The sequence below is a fragment of the Halichoeres trimaculatus genome, unplaced genomic scaffold (genome assembly GCF_033239565.1).
Source record: "Halichoeres trimaculatus isolate MK-OKI-2021-1 unplaced genomic scaffold, fHalTri1.1 fHalTri1_scaffold_24, whole genome shotgun sequence".
Lineage (NCBI taxonomy): Eukaryota > Metazoa > Chordata > Actinopteri > Labriformes > Labridae > Halichoeres > Halichoeres trimaculatus.
This window is the reverse complement of record NW_027437202.1, coordinates 2,697,931-2,724,105: the sequence shown is the minus strand read 5'-3', so window position 1 is coordinate 2,724,105 and position 26,175 is coordinate 2,697,931. Positions and strand designations below refer to the sequence as shown.

General features: G+C 43.4%; 1 protein-coding gene across 1 annotated transcript in view; it reads left to right on the top strand.

Annotated features, from left to right (window-relative positions):
- LOC141785978 (beta-1,3-galactosyltransferase 1-like) overlaps positions 1-26,175 on the top strand; it is an 82,212-nt gene that overhangs the window by 13,551 nt on the left and 42,486 nt on the right. The gene's annotated exons all lie outside the window — the stretch shown is intronic.

Genomic DNA, 26,175 nt, shown 5'->3' with positions numbered 1-26,175 from the left:
CAAGATTATTCCTGTAAAAGTTTACTTTTTCATCTATTTTGGGGAAAATCCTGCAGACTCTACCTTGAATTTACAGCTAATTGTGAGTTAACTACAAGCGAAAATTAATACTTTAACAGCTTTAACATAAAATCTTACTCCAACCAGTAAGACCCCAGATTGTGCTCCACTCAGGGAGCCTCTCCTCTACCTCATCTTTTAAAGTTTGCCTTTCCCTTTAAACCTCAGTGCAAAACAAATTTTATACTTAAAGGCTTTTATGACCCAGTTTTACTCTCCTTTTCATTTTATTGACGCTGCTTTTATGGTTTGATATTAAAACTCTTTTATGCTCCATAGTTTTTTTTTCAGGAATGTTGTGCCTTTATCTTTCCCCACCTCCCTCTGTGGCTCAGTTTTCAGCCACATGAGGTTTGCCCTTTTCGTACGGTGTGCAGGAATACATCGCAATTAACAGGAGGATCTGCTCCATGAGAAGCAGCATCACTGTGGGCAGGAGTGACATAACTCAGCCGGGCTACCTCCGCTCACTTTATTATACCTGCCTCTGATATCAAGCCTGCACAAACACAAAGTCAGCACAAAACAATCTGGGGGAGGATATTTTCCTTTTACGGGGGAACACAAAAGAACTTAAAAATCCTCACCGCGGCAACAGCAACTCATCTCCCTTGTCCATAAATCCCCTCTGGCTCTCTGCTGCAGGCTGTGTGTAGGGAATTTAACGCACTCGGCTTGTGTTATCTGTAGTTTGTGTTTTCCTCAATTTCACGGGGGCTTGTGTTTCATGATAAAGAGGCAGCCGGAGTCAGTTCCTCGGGGCCAAACTAGACGCGATAGGCCGCTCTGGCGGTGTTAAAATGCGTGAATCACAAACGGAGACCGGCCCTTTTTTCCCCAACTGGAGCAGCCAGTGATGTATCATCTGTCATGCAGAAAAGGCCGCCTTTTAAATTCTGATTGCAGAGGGGTAACAGGGATTATTTTTAGGATGAGAGTATGAAAAGAAACAGTGTTTTAAAGATTGGCAGACACACTCAATTGAACTACTCATCTGCTTTCATCCCAGCCCCCCTTGTCTCTAGATTCGCCACAGAAAGTGGCATGCTGGGATCTTGTGTTTTCCCAGGTGCTGCAGGAGTCACTCAAAGATTCTATTTTTGATAACAGCTTGTCTGAGAAATCAGAGAGTGAGACTTTAAAGCAAGAGACGCCGATGAAGGCACTGTCTTTACTTTCATTTTGGATGTTTGCCGTGCTCAGTGGAGAGAAGGCCGCGCCGTGACGTCTGAATGGGAGGCACAGGTGCAATAAAGGATCCTCACTAATTGAGCGAAGTACTGGAGCCCAGGAGGGACGGACCAGGTGCAACGGATACAAGCAAGAGGTTAGGCGAGGATCCTCCCCTTCACTGTTCTTCCTGTAATTGCGGTTAGCCTAATCTGTCCCCGGGCTTCCTGTCTGCAACAACAACAAAAAAGAAAGCTAAGCAGTCATCTGGCACGAGCCTCGCTGCGTCTGCTTGGCATCCGCCAGCCCTGCGCGAGATGAAGAACAAATGAAAACTGAATTACCAGCCGAGGAGATTAATGGAGAAAAATGAAAAAGGACGGATTGGCGCGTGCCGAGACAGGAGAGTGTTACAGGTGTCAGGGGAGCGAAGACGGATGCCAGGCTTCAGACTTTGGCACCCAGAGGTGCTTCGTGTTCCAGCGAATGATAGGTCCATGTCATAATATAACACCCAGCTGAAAAGTAGCGTGGTATTAATGGCGACAGGCATCCTCTCCTCTTTCATCAGTGAAAGCATGTCTTACAAAGAGAATCCATCAGAATGACTTCATTTCCCTTCATCCGCTGGAGTGATCCACCGTCGTCTCATCCCCTCATACATCAACCTTCCCTTTCGCCTACAGATTAACCCTCACTGTGTAGTTTAATTTAATTTTCTGAACAAACCTCTCTCACTTATCCTAACTTTCCCTCTGAGTTTGGTCCTAAGTCCATTATCCATATGAATTTCTCTGCTGAGGACATCTTGGCCTTTTAGTTTCCACTCAGGCTGCTGGGATGACAGCTTCATATTTCTGGGGATTACAGCAAAGTGAACTTTAATGTCACAGGGATGACATTTGATTTTAGTTTTATTAACCATACACAGGTTGTATTTTTCTTCTGTGTGGAATGGAGATGGATCACAGAGGTAGAAATTCAACTACGAGATTGCTCAGCGTCTGTGTTCATTTAGCCGTAGCTTATTTCATACATGACACAACGCTAGGAATCTACAAACAATAGCTGTTGCTAGGTGCCGCTTAGGTGCTTTCTGTAGCAGCAGCTCTCACTTTGTTGTTTATCTTTTTTTTTTCTTTGGTTCTGTTTATATTTGGAGCTTATCATTACGTTTAATATCTTATTTGTTGATCATTGACATTTAACTGTGTTTTAACTTTTTTTTTGCTGCTGTGTGTTTCCAGAGACCCTTGATTGTTTACACACAAGATTTAACCTGTTAGCTGCCTGTAGCATGTTGATGCTAACCGGTGCTAGGCCCAATGTTCTCCACAAGCTCTCCTTACCATATGTGCTGCAGTGTAAGCTACAAAGAAATGATGTTGATCCGTCCTTCCATCCTTTATTTTGGGAAATGTAAGAACTATCTCCAATAAAATGGACCAGAGGGAATACTAGCAGGCAGAGTAGCATCATACTGTTTACAGGTATGGCTAATGGAGCTAACAACATTAGGAAGGATTTCACCTGCTGTAAGCAGAGGGAGGCTGACTGGAGAACGGTGGCCAAGCTGTCGTCTCTGATGGACATTTTTTTTCTAATAGACGCTTATTATGTAATTTAATTTTCATGTTTTTTATATTGCTGCTGTGGCTCTGAATTTCCCTTCGGGGGTTGATAAAGTACATCCTGTTTTATACTGAAGCGTTCTGCTTTTGTTTGATAGATCCTGGGGTTATAAGATAAAAGCATGTACCCAAACAAAAGCCATCACAAAAACCGGGTTAAGCGCCACCAAAAGCTGCACTAACTGCCGGATTAGTGGCTCAGAAATCGTCTTTTCCCGCTGCACAAATAACTGAATTATATTTTGCTTACAAGCACATGCATCACAAACTCGTTATCAACCATCCCAGCTGTCTTCCTCTGTTATTAAAACAAAGACTAAATCAACGCTTACAGAAGCTTTTTCTGCAGCAATGCCTACCCCCTCCTCCCTCCCATGTGTGCTTTTGGATTATGGATTGGGCCTTTAATAATCAATGACAGTGCGGTTGTCGGAGCAGATTAGCGGCGTAATCTCCAGTGTATGCCTTTATAATACTCTTTACACTGTAACTCTCTGAAGCAATAAAAAGCTGCGGCTTAGCGCGGCTGCAGCTAATGTTTGTCGCCATATTGGTGGAGGCATTGCTGGGTTTCTTCGCAGCCCTTGGTGTCAGAGTCTGTCGCTTTGAAGCTTTGTGTGAGTCTATTTTTGAAGTGACATTTCCAGAGTATCTTCAGATCAAGATAAAGGATTATTTGACAGCGTCTTAATAAGGCAGCCAAAGCTTCAGCACAGACTCATGCAGATTGAATGCAAATGTTTTTTAACTGCCACCCACACCGCCTCCGTAATGCAAAGCCTCCCCCTTTCATTTCTCCGCACATTGTGCGAGGCAGGAGGTCACATCTGTTGTAATCACGCCAGAGCGATGCCCTCTTCATTTGCATTCCTCTGTGTTTATTGAGGTGTAAGGCGTCTGCATGCAAACACCATCACTCTCCCTCCTGATTTCCCAGCACCCCCGGGCTGATAGAGGTGAGCCCGATGGAAGACGACCTCTCGCTCTGCGAGCAACAAGTGTAACGCCGTTATTATGAGAAACGGACAGCAATCAAGCGCGGACACGGCCCACATCACGCTTTGTGTCTGAGTTTAGTGGGATGGCTCTTTTTGTGTGGAAAGCTCTCAGTGTGAGAGGGATTGCAGCTGGATTGGCAGCTGGGATTTAGAGGCTGAGGTTCACAGAAAGAATCTTTTTCAGGGGGTTTTGGGGGGAAGGATGAAGACTGAGTTTGAAAACATACTTTTGCTCAGCTGTGCCCTGCTTGGTTTAGGGTTATTTGAGGATTCTGAGAAAGTTGTTCTCCTGCAGGAGCACGCTGGAAGTGAAAGTTGCCGCAAAATCAGCATTCTTCCCCCTGATTTTGATCCAAGTTTTTATGTTTCAATATAATCTTGAGCTGATTCTTGGGTTTGCAGACATAATCTTTGCTAGAAAGGTCAAAAAGTGAAGCTGGAATTTTTTTGTTTTGTTTTTTAAGACAAATGAATAGTAAAAAATAATAGCTAATATATGCATTAAGCTAATCTGATTTATTTGACGTATTCTCCTGTATGAGGCCCCCGAAACTTGTGTGCATACTCTCATGAGACAGTGCAAGATTAAGAACACTAATACTAGACACTAACGCAACTAGCTAAGTCGCTAGCTACCTGAATCATCCTTAACTGGAAAGTAAAGGAATCAATCCAGTGTGCTGTGAGGCTCAGCAGAAACTCAGGGCTAACGTCTGTTGTCAAGTCATGTTTAAATCACCTCACATGTTGGCACCGGCTGTGGTGTTCAGCTCCAGTGAAGCAGGATGGGAAATGAAGTGTCTGGACGGAAAGACATACTGTGGGTAACAAAGATGGTAAAAATCTGTGTCCCACCTTCGTCTCAGAGATTTTTGCATGATTGCTCTCTCTGTTGACATTCCCCAGTCTTTTCTCTGTTCATGAACTACGCTACATGTTGTGTCAGGATGTTTTAATTGTCCTGAACCCCTTGTAAAAAAATTGTAGTGGGTATTGTTGTCCAACCTGTCTGTTGGACTGTTAAACCACAGAGTTGCTCATGCTAAGATAACAGACTATCCCGTGTTTTTTAGTTTTCTCCTTTCTAAAGTGTATGTCCCTGTAGAGTTACTTAAGGGTGCCGTAAAGCAGGTGTTTTTGCTGTAAAATGTCACATCAATGTAGCTCGTCTTTGGTGAAAGAGCACCGTGTATCCTGACATAAAACAGAGTTTAGCACAAAAACAGGCACAACATCGCACGACAACACACCAGGGATGAAAAAAACAAAAAACAAAACTTGATTCTGATTCTGATGTAGCATAGCTTATTTACCATCAGTTTTACTAGATCAAAATCTATTACTGACAACTTGTGCTCAATGACTGCTAACGTGAATGCTCAGATGAAAAGATCAGCTTAAATGCAGATCACCAGTCAATTTGAAAATGTCAGAATTGGGCTGGATTCGATACTTGAGATTGAGATCTCAAGTCTAAGATTTAACATGTTAAAATTTGAGGAGTGATGGCTGAATATATTTAATCTCCCTGGTCACAACACTCATAGAAAAATGCTACGGTGGAAGTTTGAGCCTGACACTGTTTCAGGGCACCATTGGCCGCAGGGATATGTTTGTGAGGTGTCTGTGATAATGACAGACGTCACGCCGGGTAGGTAAACCAAATGTTCACTGTTTAAATACAGACAGCAGGTCTTACATGTGCAGGATCTCACTTGTATTACGCCTCTTTAACAGGAATCTGGAGTCTAAAAGATGCAGTGAGGTCTCTCTCTGAGTCAACTCGACCGTCAGACTGAGCTGGATTTATTTACTCTGAGGCATTATCAGACTTAATGAAATCCCAGCCGCTCTGAAGCTAAATGGCAAAAGCTGCAGCGTGAGAACTCGGCCGCACAAAAAGTTTCATTTACAGCCCGTCTGAGTGTTATGTGTTCAGATTAACCTGCCTGCGAAGGTTGGGACTCTGGGAAATAGCTTGTTTTATTTTCTGTTGAGCTCAAATCCTGTTGTGTCACACACTCCTCTCAGGAGCAGCTGGGGAGCTATTGATCTGGGCTAATCTTAGTTTTTACGGGGTGCATTGTACATCACAAGAATCAAATAGCTCATCAGAATACTGAGGGATAATAAAAGCACGAAAAGGCGCAATTAGTTCAAGATCTCACACATGCCGGGGCAAAAAATACCCCAATCATGCTGCACATGGACGTGCAGAATTAGATCCATCTTTGGTAATTTAATGAAATTCAAGTGTCTCGTCCTCACGGCTCTCATCCTAATTAGAGACGAAAAACTGCGAACACAAGGAGGAGGAATTATTAAAAGAACAGTCGGGAGAGAATTACAAAAAGCCCTCTTCTCTTTGGAAAGTGAACGTCAGGAGAAGTTTCTCAGGAAAGGTTAACACGGCCATTAGCATTCAGCTCGCAGCACGTCTAATTTATTCCCAAAGTGGCGTCGTTCATTTATGGATCCGTTCCATATTTAGGGCGCAGAAAGGCGGAGGCAGATTCCCATCGCGGAGTGTCATTTGGAGCACTGGCGTGTCTAATGTCTTTGTCTTTGACTTCCAGGTCAGGGATTAACACGTGTGAAGGGCAGGAACCAGCAGGAAGACGCTCTTTAAAAAGCGCCCAAACAACAACACTTGTCAGCCTGATGCTCTTTAAAACTCAAGGCAACGCTGGAGCATCCACGCCGCCTCTCCCGCTGATTAATGGCGAGAGGTGGAGGGACTCATGTCGCGCCTTTGATGAGGCAATTTGTACGGTTCTGCGGGAAAAACAACGCCAGTTCGTTTTTATTGCGATGCATCTCGGGGGACGCATCAGCACGGCTGCTACGTCGTACAGCGAGGAGTTCAGCCCAATCATAAATCAAAAGACGCTGGTGTAGCAGAGGGGGGAGGCGCCGCGTTACGACTCACTCTTTAATGGCGTGTGCTGTTTGTGGCTCCATTTGGATGCAGAGTCTTGAGACGGCGTCTTATTGCGTTCAGTTATGGAAACAAAGCCGGAGACTGTTAGCGCTGCTGCTTTTGATACCTCCCTGTGGGTGCACAAAGCCGGCAGTCGATCAGCGAGGCATTGTGTCATAAACATCATTTTCCTTGTGAAGGCAGCACGATCAAAGCTGGGACTCACAGTCCTTACAGTACAGACCTCCATATTAATCAATAACACTATCAATACAACACAATTATGTGAGTCACAGCCTCCATTAGGCGACATGAGCCCTGAAGACGGGCTGTAACACAATTCACTGATTCCCTGCTGACAGGCCACACTGTCTCTCACACACACACATGCACACACATATTAATACCGCAGACTGTCAGCTGCCATCCAACTGGGTCTGGACGCATCCAAGGGACTCAATTGCATCACAGGAAATAGTGGACATGTCTGTCTGGTAATTTGGCCGCTCGGTGTGAGTCAGCGCTGTCTCCATCTGTTGTTGGGAGGTTTGTTTTGCATTCCAGGTCCAGAAAATTCAGAGTGGATATTGATCATGTTGTGCTGTCAGTCTGATGTGGTTTTTAAAGGAGCAACCCATTATTTTTTGCTACTTCTGGGTCTCTTCCTGTGTCTCCTCGTAGATCCAGGTGTTTCCTTTAATTGGTCACCCGTCCTCGCCGTTCAGCTTCCTTCTACACTTACTGTCATTACTGTCATCATTATTTAGTTGCTTAATGAGGCCAATGGGACACTTGGCTTACCTCTCTGAACCACGCACATTATTCTACAGGCTGCTTCACTCAGGCAGAATGTGGAGGGATTTAAATTAGCCTCTTATTTTTTGACACAGAAATGAGCATTAGCTAGATTACATAGCTCTATCAGAGGCAGGGGGAGCAGCATGTGCCGTGCGATGAATACTGGGAGTCTTTTGGTGTCTTTCTGCCCTGCAGGTATTTTTGATGAAATCTTGTATTTATTAAATATTCACTCCAAATCACCAGGAGTGAAATGCTAATCTTCGTAGCTGCAATATATTTGTCGCTGCGAGTCTGGAAAAGGCGCCAAGGAGCCAGTGCCTCTGCTGCTCGTCTGGAGCTCAGTTTGATTTGCATAGCTGTGTACGTGTGTGTTTGTTTTACAGATTTACATCCAGCGACACTTTCCGCTGCTCATGTTTCCATGTTAACAAATGTGGCAGCAGAGAGGCAGGAAGAGCAGTGCCAGGCTTTGTGTTTCCCTCCACAGCTTAAAAAAACCCTTTTCCTCTCTGGTTAAGGCTCGACCTTGGTGTTTGAGGCCCGCCCCTCCTATGTGTCATGAAGCAGTTAGGAGATCCCAGCGTGGGGAAGATACAGTCTGCTTTCGGGGCGTCTCAGAGGTGGAGAAAAGAAGATTTAAACCATCTTCCTGTGTGATAATTATACAATCTTTGCTCCCTGCCAGATTTCTCCTCTGTTTCTTAGAAGGAGTTAATTAGATACAAATCTGCGCACAGCTCCTGTGCAGTCAATCACCACAGTTAGCGTGCAAGAGAGAGTAGATCTTACAATTTGCATTGTAAGTTTCAGCTCATTAACTTAGCTTTATTAGCATATTATGCTGCAAACAATCTTGCTTCCTGCACTTCACTTCCTGGATCTTGCTGTGAAGAGGAGTGTTTTGTCTTTGTCTGGCCAAAGCTGTCTTTAAAAGCAGCAACATCACTCCATCATTGCAGACATTTGCACACAAAAAGCGGCCTCTCCCTTTCAGTGCTCATAAAAAGACAGAACAGAGCGACGCGTCTCTCCCCTCACGCCGACATCACACAGTTAGCTTAGCAGGTAGCTTGTTAGTTTCGAGCGCGCGATGACAGACGACTGGTACGCCGGGGTTTGTCAGACGTCTGTGAAGTGAGACCTCCAGGATTCAGTGGGGGTTGTGAAGCAGCTCGTCCTGTCAGCCTGTGCTTGCTAACGTTAGCTTAAATAGCTACGGAGCTGTCAACAATGCTGCTGCGGGTCGTCAGTCAGGTGTGGAAGCATTGTTGGGTGTTACTTTGAAGCAGATTTCATACTTTAGTGAATCATAAATGCAATCCAACAATAAACTCACTTTTAATTGGCAATTTGTAGTTAAAAACTGGCTTTTCTCTGGTTTAATAACATGCACCAAAACAGCACCTTATTATCTGGTTGTATTCATGCAGAAATGTTTAATTATAGACTTAATTGGTGCTATTTTTTCCAGAAGCAGGCTCGTGTGTTTGATTTTTAGCAGCTAATCACATTGGTGGGAGAAATTGTAATTACAACAATAATTCCATTAAAGATGGAAAGCTGGGTTGAACACATTTTAATGTTTCAAGGAGTTATTTCTGTCCAAAAGTGCTAAAAGCTTATACTGTTAGCCCTCGGGGGTTAAAAAAAGCCCTGTTTTCAGGGTATGGCACACTTTTTGTGTCATTTCCTTGACTAAAGCCAAGACAAGTCCATCCCACTTTTTGGGACCCTTCTGTTGCAGTGCCAGGCATATGGATCCAACCCCAGAAGGTGGAGCTTGAAACACCGTAGTCCATTGATTGGTCGAAAGAATTATCACTCCCTCTTTCTAACAAAAAGCCAATCACAAAGAAGATGAATTGCTGGATGTCTTCCATCGTTGCTCTCTGTTAACTGTGTGGAGTTTTCGCTGATTTATTAGTGGGGTACACTGTGTCGCTCTGCTATGGTGTCACACTATACGTGCCACCTACCAAGAAGGGCCCAGTTGACTGTGGAAACGCAAAAAAGATCAGGCTCCACCAATCCAACCTGATCCACACTGGACCACTTGGTGGAAACAGGGCTTAAAGGATAAGTTTGGTTCATACAGCTTTTACATTGTTTATAGAATGAAGTAGAACAAAATACTCACCCTGAAGGCTTTTCTGATCCAAGCAGTGCTTCAGGAGATATTTAGATCCAAAATCGTGCAGCGGACGTCAGTATAATGGGATCCATCGGGGCATAGATATCGCCGCTCCTAAAACTGCATCAATCGTCCAAAAACTAATGTTTTTCACCAATATTCCATCATGGTCCACTCCGGGTTAGTCTTCTGCTGCAGTCTGTGTCACTCCAGACAGCGCTGTGTGGCTGTACTGACCTCTTAACTGACAAAAACTTTGTTTACGTGCATGCGCAGTGCGGCCCATTGTTTCAGGGGAAGACGGCAGGCTACATGGCGACGCGCGGAGGGTTCAGAGGTCAGAGGTCAGTACAGCCTCACAGGGCTGTCTGGAGTGACACAGACTGCAGCAGAGGACTAACCCGGAGCGGACCATGATGGAATATTGGTGAAAAACATGAGTTTTTGGACGATAAATGCAGTTTTAGGAGCAGCGCTGTCTATGCCCAGATGGATCCCATTATACGGACGTCCGCTGCACGAAGCACTGCTTGGACCAGGAAAACCTTCTGGGTAAGTATTTTGTTCTACTTCATTCTATAAACAATGTAAAAGCTGTATGAACCGAACTTATCCTTTAAAAGCCATGACTCTGTAGTGGAAGTCACTGCATCCCTTTCAAAGATGCTGTCTTAAAACACTCCTTCTCGTGCGTGCCAACCTCAGATGACTCTACAATAAAATCTTGTATTCATGCAGAAATGTTTATGAGAATTGCTTCTATATCTTCCCACCAGACCACAAAAACAGGCCCCGAGTTTGATTCGTCGCAGCTAATCACGTCGGTGCTACAAATTGCTTTTACATCCCCTCCTCAAATCAGCCTGATTTGCATGCCTGCGAGTCTAAAAAGTCAAATCTGTTTAACCAACTAGCAGCTCGGAGGCCGTGCTCAGACGTGTCCTTGTTTTGTTTTTCCCCCTCCTTTTTCGAACCCAACCTCGAAAACGAGGCGCTGTAATTGAGGGAGAATGGCTCTGAAAGCCTGATGATGATGTGTAATGCACTGCGCTTTGTCCCCCTCTCAGAGTCATTTAGTTATTATTCACAGTAAGACTCTTCCTGAGCAGTGGGTGGCTGCACTGTAGCATTAAACCCCCACCCTCTTCTTTAAAAAAAAGAATACGACAATGTAGTCCAGAATGTCGCACAAAGGAACGACAAAATGAGAATCTAAATGTTATTTCTCACAGTATTGAACTGAAACAGCAAAGGGAATGAAGACGGCACAGATAGCAGCAGCAAGGAGAGAATACAGAACGAGAAACAGACACGGCTATGAAGAGAAATATTCTGTTTTCGCACACCACTCATCCTCCACAGTCGCTCCATGCATAAATGAATACAGATAGCTGGGTGAAATCAGTGCGGCTAAGAAGTAGCTTGGCACAAGATGTTGCTGCTAATCAGTCCCCTCAACCGCCGGCCAAACCCTGCATACAAAACCACCTCACACACACAATCACACACACGACAGGGAAACAATCACTTTCCTTTCACGTTTGTTTCATGCTTTCATCCCACACACAGCAAAATACGTCATCAGCAGCTTTCACAATGCACATCCTGGATGTTGTTTTTGCATATTCACAACTTTGTCGCAGACATTTTTCATCCCTTGCTTTGTTAATCACTTCTTTTTTCTTTTTTTTAAAAAAGATTTAACACTCCAGCTTTTGAAATATGGAAGAAAAGAGTTGAACCTGTCGCTTCATCAGAATGAAAAACCGCTCCAGTGAGAATACATTAGGCAGGATAATAAAGGTGACGAAGAGCACCCAGGAGGATTTCCTGAAGATAACGCCACATTTTCTGCTCCATAAATCAAAACGCCGGGATAAGAATGTGCAGGTTTGAGGAGGCAAGCGCGCACATAAAACCTATATAAATAAACATCCTCGTAAACGCAGAACGAGATTCTTTTATCGCCGCTTTAACGTCTGTTTGCGTGCAAAGACCAGCATGCAATTAAAACTTATCCCAGACTCATTTTTGGAATCAAAATCCGCTCACTCCCTCTCATCGTGCTTCGTCTCTAATTGGAAACCCAAGCGGCAGACCTGAAACTTGACCCCCCGCCGAAACACCTTATTCTCACTTCTACCTGAGCCCGTCTTGTCGTCTGCTTCATCTTGATTCCAGCTCTGTGTGATGACCTGAAGGGAGAAAAAAAAAACCTGCTTTGGAGGAGAAAAGTCCTCCGTGGGTGTCATTTCTGAGTGGAGGAGCACAGCTGGAAGTGCTGGCTGTGGTCAAATAGAGATTTTTTTTTTTTTGTAAAGAAGGATCCAGACTGAGTGAAATCACCTGGAAAAATTGAAGGTGGCAGCCGTGAAAAGAGCTGGAAGAATTCCCGCTGCCCAGTCTTTTCTGGACATCATCGCAACACGGATACAACACACAAGGTCAATGAGAAGATTTGGCTCTATTTTTGTAAAATGTGCATGTTTATAGTGATCTTAGATGAGAATTTGCAACTTCTCCTCACTTGTAACTTCCTCACATTTATCCCTGCGGTAAATTTCTACTTTATCTCATTTAGACTTGAAAGCAAACAAAAATAAACACTACACTAACAGAATACAAGATTAAATACTGAATAAAAGTTTAACCCAGTGGCATATATGATCACAGCTTCATGAAATTATGCTAATTTAGACGCTTAAAAGCCTTAAACACATAAGAGGAAGCTCGTTTTTATCAAAGTTGTGCAGCACCAACTGTGAGGATAAAGGGATAAGCAACAGTTATGATCTACTTCACTGGTTACAGCAACAACAAGTTGTTTAACTCTGTTTTTGTTTTGACTAATCTGCAAGAACAACCTTCATCCAGTGCTGGTGAGCCCTGAGGCTATGTACGTGTGTGCTGGAAGGATTGTTTATGCTGCAGAGCTGTGACTTTGCACTTTTCCCAGTTTGGCCTTGAGTGATCATCACAAGTCTGTGACATTAAAACAGTATCTGATAAGATAAGATCCATTACATCAGAAAGTGAGCAATTTAAAGATACACAGCAGTGGTGTGCAGAAGGGTGGGAACAGGGTGGACTGTTGCCCCCCTTGTGGCTCAGTTTTTAAAGAACACAGGCTAAAGTGCCCTCTTGAGAGCCAATACATACGCTGAAGTGTGTTACTGGTTGGAAAATTATAACTCCCCTCGTGGGTGGCAATAGGGGAATTAAGTGTCCTCTTTTCAGGCAAAAACTTGCACTGATGAGCCCTTTTGGGAGTCAAAACAGTGCTAATGTGGCTTCCTGGGAAGCAAAATACAATTTCCTCCTAGGTGGCAAAAACGTTAAGGTGCCCTCTTGGCATGCAAGAGTTCCTACTTTGGCACCCAAATATGGTTTAAAGTGCACTCTTGGGTGGCAAAATGTGTGTTCAGATGTCTTCTTGCAAGCCAAAATGCCGTAACATTTCCACTGGGGAGCCAAAATGCGTGATAAAGTGCCTCTTGGGAGCCCAAATGCGTGATAAAGTTCCTCTTGGGAGCCAGAATGTGTGACAAAGTTCCCTCTTGAAAGCACGAATGCGTGATAAAGTTCCTCTTGGGAGCCAGAATGTATGACAAAAATCCCTTTTGGGAGCCAAAAGCGCCATAAAGTTCCTCTTGGAAGCCAAAATGCGTGATAAGGTTCCATCTAGGGCGCCCAAATGCATCATTGAGTTCCTCTTGGGAGCCAAAATGCGTGATAGAGTTTCCTTTGGGAGCCAAAATGCGGGATAAAGTTCCCTTTGGGAGCCAAAATGCATGATAAAGCTCCTCTTGGGGGCCAAAAAGTGTGCCTAAGTTTTTTTCTAATGAGCTGAAACGCCCTAAAGTTTCCTCCAGGGAACCAAAATGCATGATAAAGTGCCTTCTTGCAAGACAAATGTGTGCCAAAGTGTCTTTTGCAAGCCAAATTGCACTTAGGATTCCACATGTGAGCCAAAATGCTCCCTAAAGTTTCCTCTTGGGAGCCAAAATGGGCCCGAAGTTCCCTCTTGAGAATCAAATTGCCTGATAGTCCCCTCCTTTGACCCAAAATATGATTTTAAGTACCCTCTTGGGAGCAAAAATGTGTGATAAAGTGCCTTCTTGGGAGCCAAAACAATGTCTTGTTACCTCTGGGGAGTCAAAATGCGCCCTAAGTCCCCTTTGGTGTCAAAAAGGGCTAATGTGCGTTCTTTGGAGCCAAAATGTGTGCTAATGTTCTTTCAAAAGAGCGAAAACGCCCTTAAGTTTCCTCTTGGGAGCCAAAATGTGCCCTTAGGTGCCCTCCTGGGTGGGCAGAAAGTATCAGAAGAGATTTGATCCATTATAGATGATTGTGCTGATCAAACAGTTCAGAGTGACAGCACAAAGAGGAGGAGGAGGAGGAGGAGACAGGATGACACACTTGCATTCATTGACACCTCCTCTCAGCTGACAGATTGACGGAGAGACATCAGGGGACTGACGGGACTCAGTCTCGCTCCACTTGTTCTCATGTGCTTGTTTGGAGTTAATCTTTAATGTCTTTTACTCTCTGTGTTATTTGGCCTCCATTTCTACCTCCTCTCTTCCTGGATTCCCTCATCAGCCATCAGTCTCATGAACACATGTTTAGTTTTTCGGTGCAGCGACGCATCAGCCACCTGGAGGGGGAAATGCCTGGGTGGCATTTTGACATGCTGTTTGCAGCTGACAGGTTCAGGATAATCACCCCCCCTCCTCCTCCCATGAGACTTCCTAATAAGCCGTTCGCTGAATGTCAATCTGGCTTTACCTGGGCGAGGTGCGACTGTACCGAATCCCGGGTTTTCTTCTTCCAGTCCCGCTTGCTGATTTGACAGCTGTTGTTCTTAATTCTCTCCCTGGCTGTTTCCCAGGCATCCATCTGCTGTGGCTGCTGAGAGTGAGGGGCTGCTGTGGGAAACGGGGGCTTTGGCGAGCTAGGAGCACGCATGCACGCTAATCAAGTAGCGCAAACACACCTGGTGGAGAGCAGAGATGTGTATCTTCATTGGTGTGAGAAGAGCTTCCTTATACTGCGCGTGTAATTAGTTTTACCAACGAGAGGAGAGGAGAAACATGAATCGATGTTAATCAGCGGATTTTTCTGGATTCATAATTCTCCACTGATGTTTTTTCCTTCTCTCTTTTTATTCTCGGCCTCTCCTTTGACTCTGCACGAAGCCTGAGCACATGTTCGCTAAAAGCATCTCAAAGTGGATTCAATGCTCCCTATTGACTGGTGCATGCACGCCGCAAAGTAGCCAATTATGGCGTACGTCGAGGATGCACGTGCTCTCTGTGCACATACTCATTTTTCCTACCTCTGGAGAGGCCGAGAAGAAAGGCAGGCCAATTACAGAGAGTGATTTTCTTATTTGCACTCTGTGAACAATCAGAGCTTTTCTTTTCTTGCTTTCTCCCTGTGCTTTTTGTTGCGTTGTGCCGTGGGCAGTTTGTTTTCTATCTTCTTCCAAAAACAGATTATTCCTACTTGGAGTAACAGTTTGTTTTACTGGCAGAGCGTCCCTCTCAACTTTCTTCTTTTGTGCAAGCCCATCTTTTCTCTGTAGGTTGTGATTCCTTCGTCTCAGAGGGGTTAACGACAGCACTAATCCTATTGATCCAGAAAACTGATCCCCTCCTAATCCCACAACATGAAAGTTAGGTATTGTGATGTGCAGTGTGTTACAGTAGATCCAGTAGAAACCGCTTTTATCAACCCTCCGCCGTCAGTTTATCTCAAAGCCGCTCCGCAGACGGAGACAGTCCACCTCAACTTTGACGAGGCAGCACTTTATGAATCCATTATTTGTTTCTCCGGCGGAGGATCTTTTCAAAGCCGTCTTATTGTGGACTCAGACGGAGAACAGAAGACGAAAGAGCATTTTCAGATGAGCCTCAGGGAATGACTCAGCCCGACTTCACTCACTCGCCTTTCTTTCCGCTTCCCACTCTTGCCTCTCAGTTTCTCACCTTGCATTCAGGGTTCTTCCCCTTCGTCTCTCTGGAGCTCTGCTCACACTTATCCCTTCTTTCATCCCCCTCCTCTCTTCCTAATCCTCTACTCCTTCCTCTCTCTTTTTTTTTTTTAACATCTCCTCTGCAAGGTACAGTCACGTGCACGCCCCGCCACGACTGACACCCATCCACACCACTTACCGACACTCACCGTCATCCCACGGCGCACATCTCCGGGCTGAGTGCCGGCTGATTCAGCGGTAAAAAAGTCGCACTCTGGCATCGCTCCCAGTGCAGTCTGGGTGACACCGTCCTGGCAGCCTTCATCTCCACGAACTCTGTCACTATTATCGATTTTCACAGTGAGCGCTAGAGGTGGAGGACTGGGAAATTTGGGGAGGTAAACTGGTTAGATCTGCTACGCTCGCAACACAGACGGAAAATCCAGTCTTGAGGTGTCAATTTATAAAAGGAGCGTTTTTCTTTGCTGCATCAATTATTAATCAAGTGAGGCTTTTGAAGGCTTTTTTACTCCCTGACAGCCTTTTATCCCAAAGAATGGTTGTTTATACCACATCTACGGCTGTAAATATGGAAAAGGAGGATCTTCAGGAACTTGAAGAGTTTGGAAAGAGTGTTTCATTGAAATCACAATCTGGAAGTGGAAGTCAGAAATCTGCAAAAACATCCTCTGGTTTCTAATCATGACTTTCTGATTACTCTCTCTTAACGTATCAAGTGTGACTCATGAAACACTCTCCGCTCCATTGCTAAGTGCTACCAAGCAGCTTTTGTTGCTGAATCGTCCGTGCTAATGAAGTCTGACCTCCGCTGCACTTGTTCTACCTGGAATAAGACTCCGAATCGATCAAATCCAGCTTCATCCTTCGGTTTCTCTCACATCAAAGGAGATAAAGTGCTCTCTTACAGACAGCACACCAACTCAAATACCACATTAGTGGCAGACTTGCTTTCATAGGCAGGTCAGCGATTGACGTGAAGAGCAATTTCAGCATCAGGAGTTTGTACACCAGCGCACAACTTTAGTTTTCACACATTTCTGAAGCCATCGATTCCTCGCCGGTTGTGATGGCTTCGAAGCGTTAACTTTCAAAGGAGAGCGAACGAATCCCTTTCATGTTGAGTGCAAACTGTTGTCCCCCCCCGTGCTCTGAGAGTTCCTAAGGCAACCAATTGCTGCCTCCTTTTGTTTGGCGAGGTGTGAGTCACATTTGGACGGCCATTTCTCTTTGTTCAAAGGAGGCAGTCAGAAAAACGTAATGGCGGGTATTTGGCGATTAATGGGGAAAATGTGCTCTTGGCAAAGTGAAAAATTACACCTTTTGAACCTTTTAAAAGACGGGGTTACACAACCTCTGTGTTATCTTTGTGTCTCTGCACATTACTTGTGTGATGGATTTTTCTTTGTCGGTTTAAATGAGACAGTCTTTGACAGCCTTGGACCTTGTTACATTACTGCAGAGCCAAAGAAATGCAATACTTTAGACTCAGAGTGCTCTAAATGCTTCGAGGATGGCTGATTGCTAAGCAATTGGTCTGTAAATATGGCAAAATGTTCAAAAACATGAGTTTATCTCCATCATTATTTCCTTAGGTTCAGGGAAAATGCTAAGAAAATAACAAACTCCGGAGTCAAAAAGTGAGCTATTTATACAGGAGCGACTGTCACCCCCCTGTCACAGGTTACAGTGCCCTCTTGGGAGCCAAAATGCACACTAAAGTGCCCTTTTGGATGGCAAAAAGGCACGCTAAAATGCACTCTTTGTAGCCAAAACATTTTAAAGGATCATTTTGGAAGCCAAAGTTTGCTTAAGTGCCCTCTTGGGGGTAAATGTGAGCTAAAGTTCCCTCTTGGGAGCCAAGTTGTACCAAAGCGTCTACTGTGGAGCCAAAATGTGCTTAAGTGCCATAGTGGGGGTGCAAAAAATGCAAGCCAAAATGCCCTCCTGGGAGTCTTATTGCGCTAAAGTGTCCACTTGGAACCCATAATGCACTTAGGTTCCCTCTTGGAGGGAAAACATGTGGGCCCAAACGCTCTCTTGGGAGCCAAAATGAGCACTTAAGTGCTTTTATGGTGGCCAAAATGCGCTGGGGGTCCTTATGGGAGCAAAAATATGCTGAAGTATCCTCTTTAGGGCTAATGCACAATAAAGTTCCCTCTTGGGAGCTATAGCGTGCTTAAGTGTCCAATTGGGAGCCAAAATGCACCCAAGTTTCCTCTTGGGGGTGCAAAAGCATGCAATAAAGTGTCTTCATGAGAGGCAGAAATGTGCCCTAAAGTGCGCTCTTGGCTGGCAAAAATGCGTGCTTAAGTGCCCTTGCTGGGAGCCTGAAGTGTCCTCTTGGGAGCCAAAATGTGCCCTAAAGTAATGATATGATGATCATACCACAAACTGTGTTCAAAGATGGTGTTTTGAGGAAGGGAAATTCGAGCCAATGCGGTGACTTCCACTACACAGTCACGTCAGTTTTTAACCAGATTCTCGTCCCACATCCCAGAATTCTCTCTGGAATAGTTGAACCATTTGCTCATTAAGATCCCTGCTCTCAGAGTGTCCACTAATACAACATTTAAATGATAATCTTCTGACTCCACACTCGTTTTCTTACCTCAGTAATGTCAGGATCGTCTTGAAGCACCTGATTTTATTCCTCTCTACTGTTAGCAATCTCTGTAGGTGGGCATTTATGCCTCATGTGTGATTTCTTGGTGACACACACACACACGGCTCGTCTTTCCTCATGCTTATTCAGGAAACTTCGCCCTTGCTTGCAACATTAACCTCCACCAGCTTTTGCCCTGCGGCGACGGTGCATCCAATCAACTCGCACGCTTTGTCACCCCCTGATGTCTCCTTCTCGGGAGGCTGTGACACAAAGAAATTAACAGGCTGCATATTCATCACTATCTGCAATGAGGAGACTACAAATTTAATTGAATATGTAATAGCACCAGGGACTGAAGTGGGGCTCGGTTCACTGCTCCATCGGCCAGTCGCCGGGCCTCTCCGTGGGAAGATCAAAAACGCGGGGCTTGAGAGACGACTCACGCTAGTTAGCTTCAAGTCCAACTGCTCCTCTAAAGTGAAATATTGCTCAGGGAGGTGTGGGGTAAACAAGAAGCTGTGAGTACCAAGTGTAAATAACAAGACTGAATCAAAGGCTGATTGAAATACTTCCCCCTGGGTGTGAACTGATTGGCAGTTTCAGCGCTGACAGTTCAATAAATAAACAGAAAAGCAGCCAAATGATGTGTTAACCTATTTGTTATTCACACTCACTGCTTTGAGCATGATCAATGCCATGGCATCAATCAGCCACACCGACAGCGTCGTCATCGCTGTTACAGCCCGATGCAACAATTAGCCGTTAACGGTGAAGAATGAGCCCCTGCTGCTGACTAATGGAGACACTTAAATGAAAGAAAACCTTGAATACCCCAAGGCCTGATGGGAGGAGGTTGGCGAAGGCTAGACTTTGGGTGGCGACGAGGTCCTTCTGGGACGAGCCGCCTTCAAAAAGCGGTAGGGGTGTGAGGATGAAAGTGCCCCGGACGAGGTCGGGCGGACTCTTTGACAGCTCCGAGAAAGGAGAGGCAGAGGGAGGAAGACTGGAGGAGGAGGAGGGAGGAAGCAGAGGCGCTTCGGAAAGATCAAAGGTGGACTCATCAAGAGTCTGTCTCTCCTTTTTCTCTGACAGGGGTGAGGAGGTGGGGGAGGGCTTCAATGGAAAGTCAGGGACGATGAGGGCTGCAGGCTGAGGGTGCACAAACCAAAGAGGGGAGGGTAATCCTCTTACCTGTGGCTCCATCTCTGGATCTTCTCTCTGCAGTCTCTGGCCTCGGCTTGTCGCTGCTACGTCCTCCTGTAATTTATCTCCTGAGCACTCTCCTTGAAAGCTCTGTAAATGTGTAATGCAACAGACGCATGTACAGAATACACATACACTCACTCTCCAGCTGAAGACATTATTCTTTCATGCTCATTCCATACAGTAATTCAATAACAACTGCGTTTTAGTGATTCAGCATATTTTAGTGGCAGCTCAGCTCGCAGCCCCTTCTAACTGAATTCTTCCTAAAGCAGCTCCAACATGGAAGATTTTCACCCTCTCTTCATCTTTCCATCTTTTAATTGGAGTTAAACGGTCTGCGACAAAATCACCTCATTCTCACTTCCTGCGGATTCGCTAATTGGTCTGATTTGTCTGCTTAGAGTTTCCTGACTCTGTCAGCGAACTCGCATTTATTACTGCGCGGCATTTCCATAATTTACACCCATCAGCCCAGGTTTGAAGGCCTGTACATAATTTGTTTGCTCATTCATGTGTCACATGCAATATGTCAGCCTCCACTGATCGCGCTTTGACGAAACCTCCAGGAAACGATGCCTCCTGACAGCCGCACCCCTGATTCTGCCTCGGAAATTACACAGATTGGCTCGGGGTAGAACAACAATTACTACTCCAATCGAGGTGATATTGTTTTTAATTTTTTCCACACGGACTGATCGTTAATCATCTGCGTAGAGAGACGTACGCGGCGCGGTAACATGCTGGAGAATGCTTCGAGAGCCTCTCACTCATTAAACGTGATGAGGCGGTCCAGAGACGTGACCTATTTCTCCCTGGTGTGTGCAGCTGTTCTGAGGAGGAGAGGGCGTCTGATTGTCTTCGGAGCATCAACAGCTGTAAAAACAAGGAGAAGTCCGAAGAGTATCTCGAAATGCTTCCCAACCCTTTGTTGGAATGTTTTAGGTGAAGACTTCATTAGATTTAACACCACTTTCCCTGCAAAGGTCGCGTTCATTTCCTGTAGTTGACATTTGCATGAAACTGTTGCTGAAATCCTAAATCTTTGTTTTGAAGGACGTAATGACAGCATCTCAAGCTTTAATGGAGCCTTTAATTAGGGCTTTAATTACGCTATATGCAATGTAAAGGTCAGCTAATTAAGCCTATAGTTATGTTAAAAACACTCTCCTGGTATTAACCAGAGTGTACTGTATGCTGCAGGTGCAGAATTAGAATAATCAAGATCCAGGCCATTCCCAATTAGATCTAGGTCACCTCCATTAAAATATAAAAGGCCCTCAGATTTCTTAATGCACCATTCATAAAAGCAGGCTCTTAAAGTCACAGGCGCATTCGCATTCTGCTGCGAGGCATCTCCAAGCTCGACTCACGGACACTAAATCCACCTTTTCTGAGTAAATAAATCCTGACGACTTCATTGCACTCTCTTATTGATCCGGGTCCTCGTCTGCTGTGAGTGTTTCTCACGTCTCCACACACAAAAATGCAATATTCTTGTCCTTGCGTGCAGTTTAAAGCAGAAGAAGTGGAAGTATTTCATTCACAGTTAAACAATTTTCACTTCTTCTTTATGTTTCACAGTATCTTTTTTTCTGTATAAATATTTTATTAGCATTTTAACCATTTGTACCTCCACCAGTAAATAGCAGAAATAAAAACACACAGAGCAGTACACCGCCAAACTCCCACCTCAAGACCCTCCCACAAACACCAAAACCATCTATGAAAAAGGCAAAGTTGTTTTACAATTCCAAAAGTTGAAAAAGCAAAAAGAAGAAGAATACAGCAATCTACTGAGAAAATAAACAACAATCAAAAAAACATGAAAATTCAAAAACAACACTTGTGCTGACAAGAGTCTATAAAATGCAGATTTGTCATAAACCAACAACCATTGCTAAGCCAGGGTTAAGTTCATGGAGTAGATACATGACAATTTTAAGCTTTACTGTCACTACAAGTACCCTTTCTGGTTTTCCGTTTCCCCCAAGTATGTCCTTTAGGTTCGTGTTGATAAATTTTCCAGACAGGTTGCTAAAAGGGGCCAAAAGTCTTGAAAAATGTACCCTCGATTATTTTTTCTAAAGTCAATCTCTCTAAAGGTAGAAACTCAGAAATCTGCTCAAGAAACATCCTAAAAGTCGGGGGGAATTCATTTTTCCAATATAAAAGAATACACTTTTTGGTGAAATATTTTTTGTTTATCAATAATCTGCTTTTTTTTCTGATCAAACTGAAAAACTGGTTTAATTAATAAATACACACTGGGTATTTGATCAAATTCTGTTTTTAATACTTTTTTGTGATAAAATGAATTGAATTCCAAAAAACGTTTCAACAAATCACAATACCAAAAGAGGTGCATAAACGTTCCTTCTTTAGCTTTACAGCAGGGGTCCTCAACCTGTGGGCCTGGAGCCTCATGCGGCTCTTTGACTCCTTTGCAGTGGCTCCTTGTAGCTTTGAAAAATATGATTAAAATAAAGGGTTTTTAATATTTTAATGAAAACATGATTTTTTTGTAGGTTTTCCTTTTTTTGGGATTTTTTTTTCATTTCAATGTTTGACATTTTTGCAAATAAAAAAAAAAATTCCATATTTTTTAAGATTTTGCAAATTTTGGATTTTTTTTATATAAATCCCTCTTTTTTGCAATTTTATAAAGTTTTTACATTTTTGGAAATTAAGCAAAATTTTGAAATTGCAATATTTAGGGTTTTTTTGCAAATTTATGACATTTCATCAATTTCTTTGAAATTTTGCACATTTTTTAAATTCATTTTTTATTTTGCAAATTTTTGATCTTTTTTTTCAATTTCCAAATTTTGCAAAATTTATTAAATCTATGACACTACAAATTTCTTTTTTTTTTTAATTTGCAAATTTATTACAAAATAAATTAAATAATAAACTAAGAAATCACATGTACAAATTTATAAACACTAAAACTTCTCGTTAAGATAATTATTCACCTGATTATACCTTTTTTTTTGTCTTTATTGTGAAGATAAAGTAGTTTTTGCGGCTCCTTCATGACTTTAATCCAGGTGAGCTGAGGCAAAACGGCTCTTTGGAAAGTAAAGGTTGCAGACCCCTGGTTTACAGTACTGATTTTGGGGGTGCGGGTTTCGTTGAAAAATCCTTATGTCTAACATCCTGTTTTTCATTGAGAATAACTCTATAAATGACAAGTTGATGGACAGTTAGATCATAACCAGACAAGAAAGCTAGAAAATGTTCCCTGACTTCAACCAAAATGAGTTGCTAATTCTGCTCTGTGTCGTGTCCTCAGCTTCAAATGAAAGCAGCTCTCCTGTTGCGCCAGGATTCAAAGTCTTCTTGACCCAAAAAGCTAATATTTTGTACCCTCGGGGGAAAAATCAGGCGTTTGTGTGAAGCTGGCTGCAGCTCCTCTAAAGCCAGAGTCTTGCTTTGCTTTGACACAGACCCATATGATCGGGAGTGCGTGTTAGAAATTCAATTTCTAACCTAATCCAGTGTGCAGAGGGAGTGAAATGTGACCTTGAATTTCTTATCCCATGGCGCCATGAATACACTCAACAGTGATGTAAATTGATCTGCAGCTCAGGATGTCTTCATAGCAGGAAACCCCGCCTGCAAAGTAATGTAATACACACTCAAAAAAAAAAAATTAAAGCTAATTTCCATATCTCCTGTCTGTCATGGAGGATTTGTCAACAATGCTAACAGCAGCTGACAGGAAGTCTAAGGGACGCCCTCAAGCTGAAAGTTAATTATCTCCTCCCCCTCTTTCTCAGGATCTGGCGGTATCTGCTCCAACCTCTCAGGCCGCTCAAAGCCACCCTTTAGCATGTGACAGCCACCCTCTCCTCCTGTTAGGAGCATCAATACGACATCCAGACGGGTGTCAAAGTTGACAGATGTGTCGATTAGATCATTACCAGAGAGACACGACCTCTTAATGAAACCCTTACAGTATTTCCTCCATCATCCATTCTCCTCTTTTTTGGTTCATCCTTCTCCTTGGAAAGACGGCGTTTAATAGCCGTGAATCAAGCCTCCTGTAATCACCACATCTCCATTGAGATGAGCGGAGATTTGATTGGCAACTAGCTCAGGAAAGGTCAGAGAGACCCTGCAGTACCGGGGTGAATTTTGCAGATTCAGCTGAAGCTTTTATCTCCCAAGAAAAGTCTACCATAATGAGTTTGACCTCGCCAACCTGGAATTATTACACCCCGGTGTAATTCACGTCTAGAGTTCACGAAAAAAAGAATATGAGTGAAGTTCGATCCTTTCGAAATAAGCGATAGAAAGACCAATGGAAACAGGATTACAGGATTGACCAGAGTTCACTTAAAGACTTTAGAGGTAATAAAGCCGTCAGCTCTGAGGGAGACTGTGAGTCAGGTTAGCAATCTTATAGCCTCATTAGCTTTTCACATTCTTGGTCGCCATTAAAGTAGCAACAAAACAGAAACTGAAACCTACATTTACTTCAAATCTGGCGCTGCAACTCGACTCAAAAAAGCAGCTCTGGCGCTCTCACCCTCCTGATTACTGTTTTAATTCCACTTGGAAACAGCAACAATCACACTCTTGAGGTAAAACTCAAAGAAAAGCATATTCTATCCGTCTGTTATGGTAATTTTCGCAGCACAACAACACAAGGGGGTATCGTCAGCTCATCACTCATCCCAAACCCAACGCGGAAACAGAGCCGGGTTCTCGTCTCTGAAAGGAAACAGAGATACTGACTCTAATGATTGTTGGCAGCAGAAACTAAAGGTGCATTTGCGTTGCCTTTATTGTTCCTCGTTGCTGAATAATTAAGACCTATTGTTTTTTTTCCCGGCCACCCACTGTAATGACGGCAATAATTCATATTATGCTGATTAGCGCAGTGACAGGAGGGGTGTAATGCATTCCAAATGGTACGGGTTTTTTCAAGCGTCGGAGAAATTATGCTAATGTGGAACACGGGCATGTTTCCACAATGAGCTAAATGTATTAGAAAAGTGTTTGAATTAGCCTCCATAGTAAGCTAGGACTGTGCCAAGGCCGGTATAATAAGCATGCATCTGTTTCATGCAAAGATGATTGCTCATCAGCTGCCTCCTCTGAGTGCGTTTATACTTCATGCTCATTCTGATGTGTATTTTCGCCACGGCTCCTCAGGCTGTGATTGCTCCACAGCCCAAACTGTCAGCTCAGTGTATCTTAAGCGCCGATCAGGTGACTGACTTCACACCACAGCCCGAGAGCTGCCAATCAAAACTCCAAGGGCAGGAAGTTCTCCCCAATTACCCAGAGCACACTGCTCTCCGCCTGTTAGCGGGGAGTTGTGACAGAGCTCCATCCTGTCCTTGACGGGGTGTTTCCTCTCTCGCTCGTCACCTCGATGACAGGGTGGGAGTCACACCGTGCTGGTCTTTAAACTTTTATTCGCCTTTCTTCTCCAGGATTATTTTTTAATTGCCTGGCCCCTGGGCGGGCTGTAAGCAGTGTTTCAACACTTTGTTAGTGTTTACTTCCTTAACCAATGGAGGCTTCCTGACTGTCAGGATGTCTTGTTAACAATCTTGTGTCTTAGATTGCTTGTCAAAATTTCCTAATACAGTGATACCTGGACTTAAAGTGTCCAAACCAGCAGTTTTTGAGACACAAGCAGTTTTGCTGCCAATTTTTTGCTTTGAGTCAAGGGCTAAAATTCAGGTTACAAGCTACCTTTGAATACCCTACTGCTAGTTAGCGCAGGGAACACCACAGTAAAGGCTGCAACATCCATCCTTTTGTGCAAAACTTCCAGACTTTATTCAAGAGGGACACCCAGAAAAAGCATAAAGTAACAGCATTTCAATTCATTTTAATGGGGGAGAATTGATTTGACATATGAGTAATTTGAGTTAAAAGCGCCATCACAGAACAGATTAAACTTGTAAGTCAAAGCAGCAACGTATGTCCGTCATTTCTCCAAACTTTCCAATAAAAAGTTCTCCAAAATTTCTGGAGAGTCCTGTCTAAAAAATCAGGGTGTCCACGCATCCTTAAAAGTCTAAAAGTTTTGAATTTATGTATCTCAAAGGCCTTAAAATGCCATATGCTGGTCTTAAAAACATTACCCAGAGGTCTTAGATTTTGGGGGCAGGACTAATAAATGTTACTTGATATGTTTTTGTATTTTATATTTATACAAATATATGTCAGTCTAGATTTTAAGTTTCAAAATAGGAAAAAAAAATCATTATAAATGAAAAATCGAAATAAATATAAAAGAATAAAATAAAAAATAAAATAAAATAAAATAAATAAATAAATAAATGATAAAATCTTATTAATAAAATATTAAAAATAAATAAACACCTCTGTTGTTTTCTTTATTTAGGAATGCAGTTTTCAGTCTTTTTTTCTTTGATACTTGTGAGATAGATTACCCTCATAATTTTTAATACCCTGCAATTTTTTCCCAAAATTTTTGGGGCTTTTCCTACAAAAAAATCACCTAATTCCCACAATTTTTTGTAAATAATTCTGAAGAATTTTCCCAAAAATTCCCCCAATTTGGTACAACTTCCCTTTCAGAAATTCTCCTTCAAACATCCCCATGTATCCTGCTTTCAGCTCCAGTTGCTATAGGTGACAGCGTCTGATTCATGAAACCTCAATTTACCAC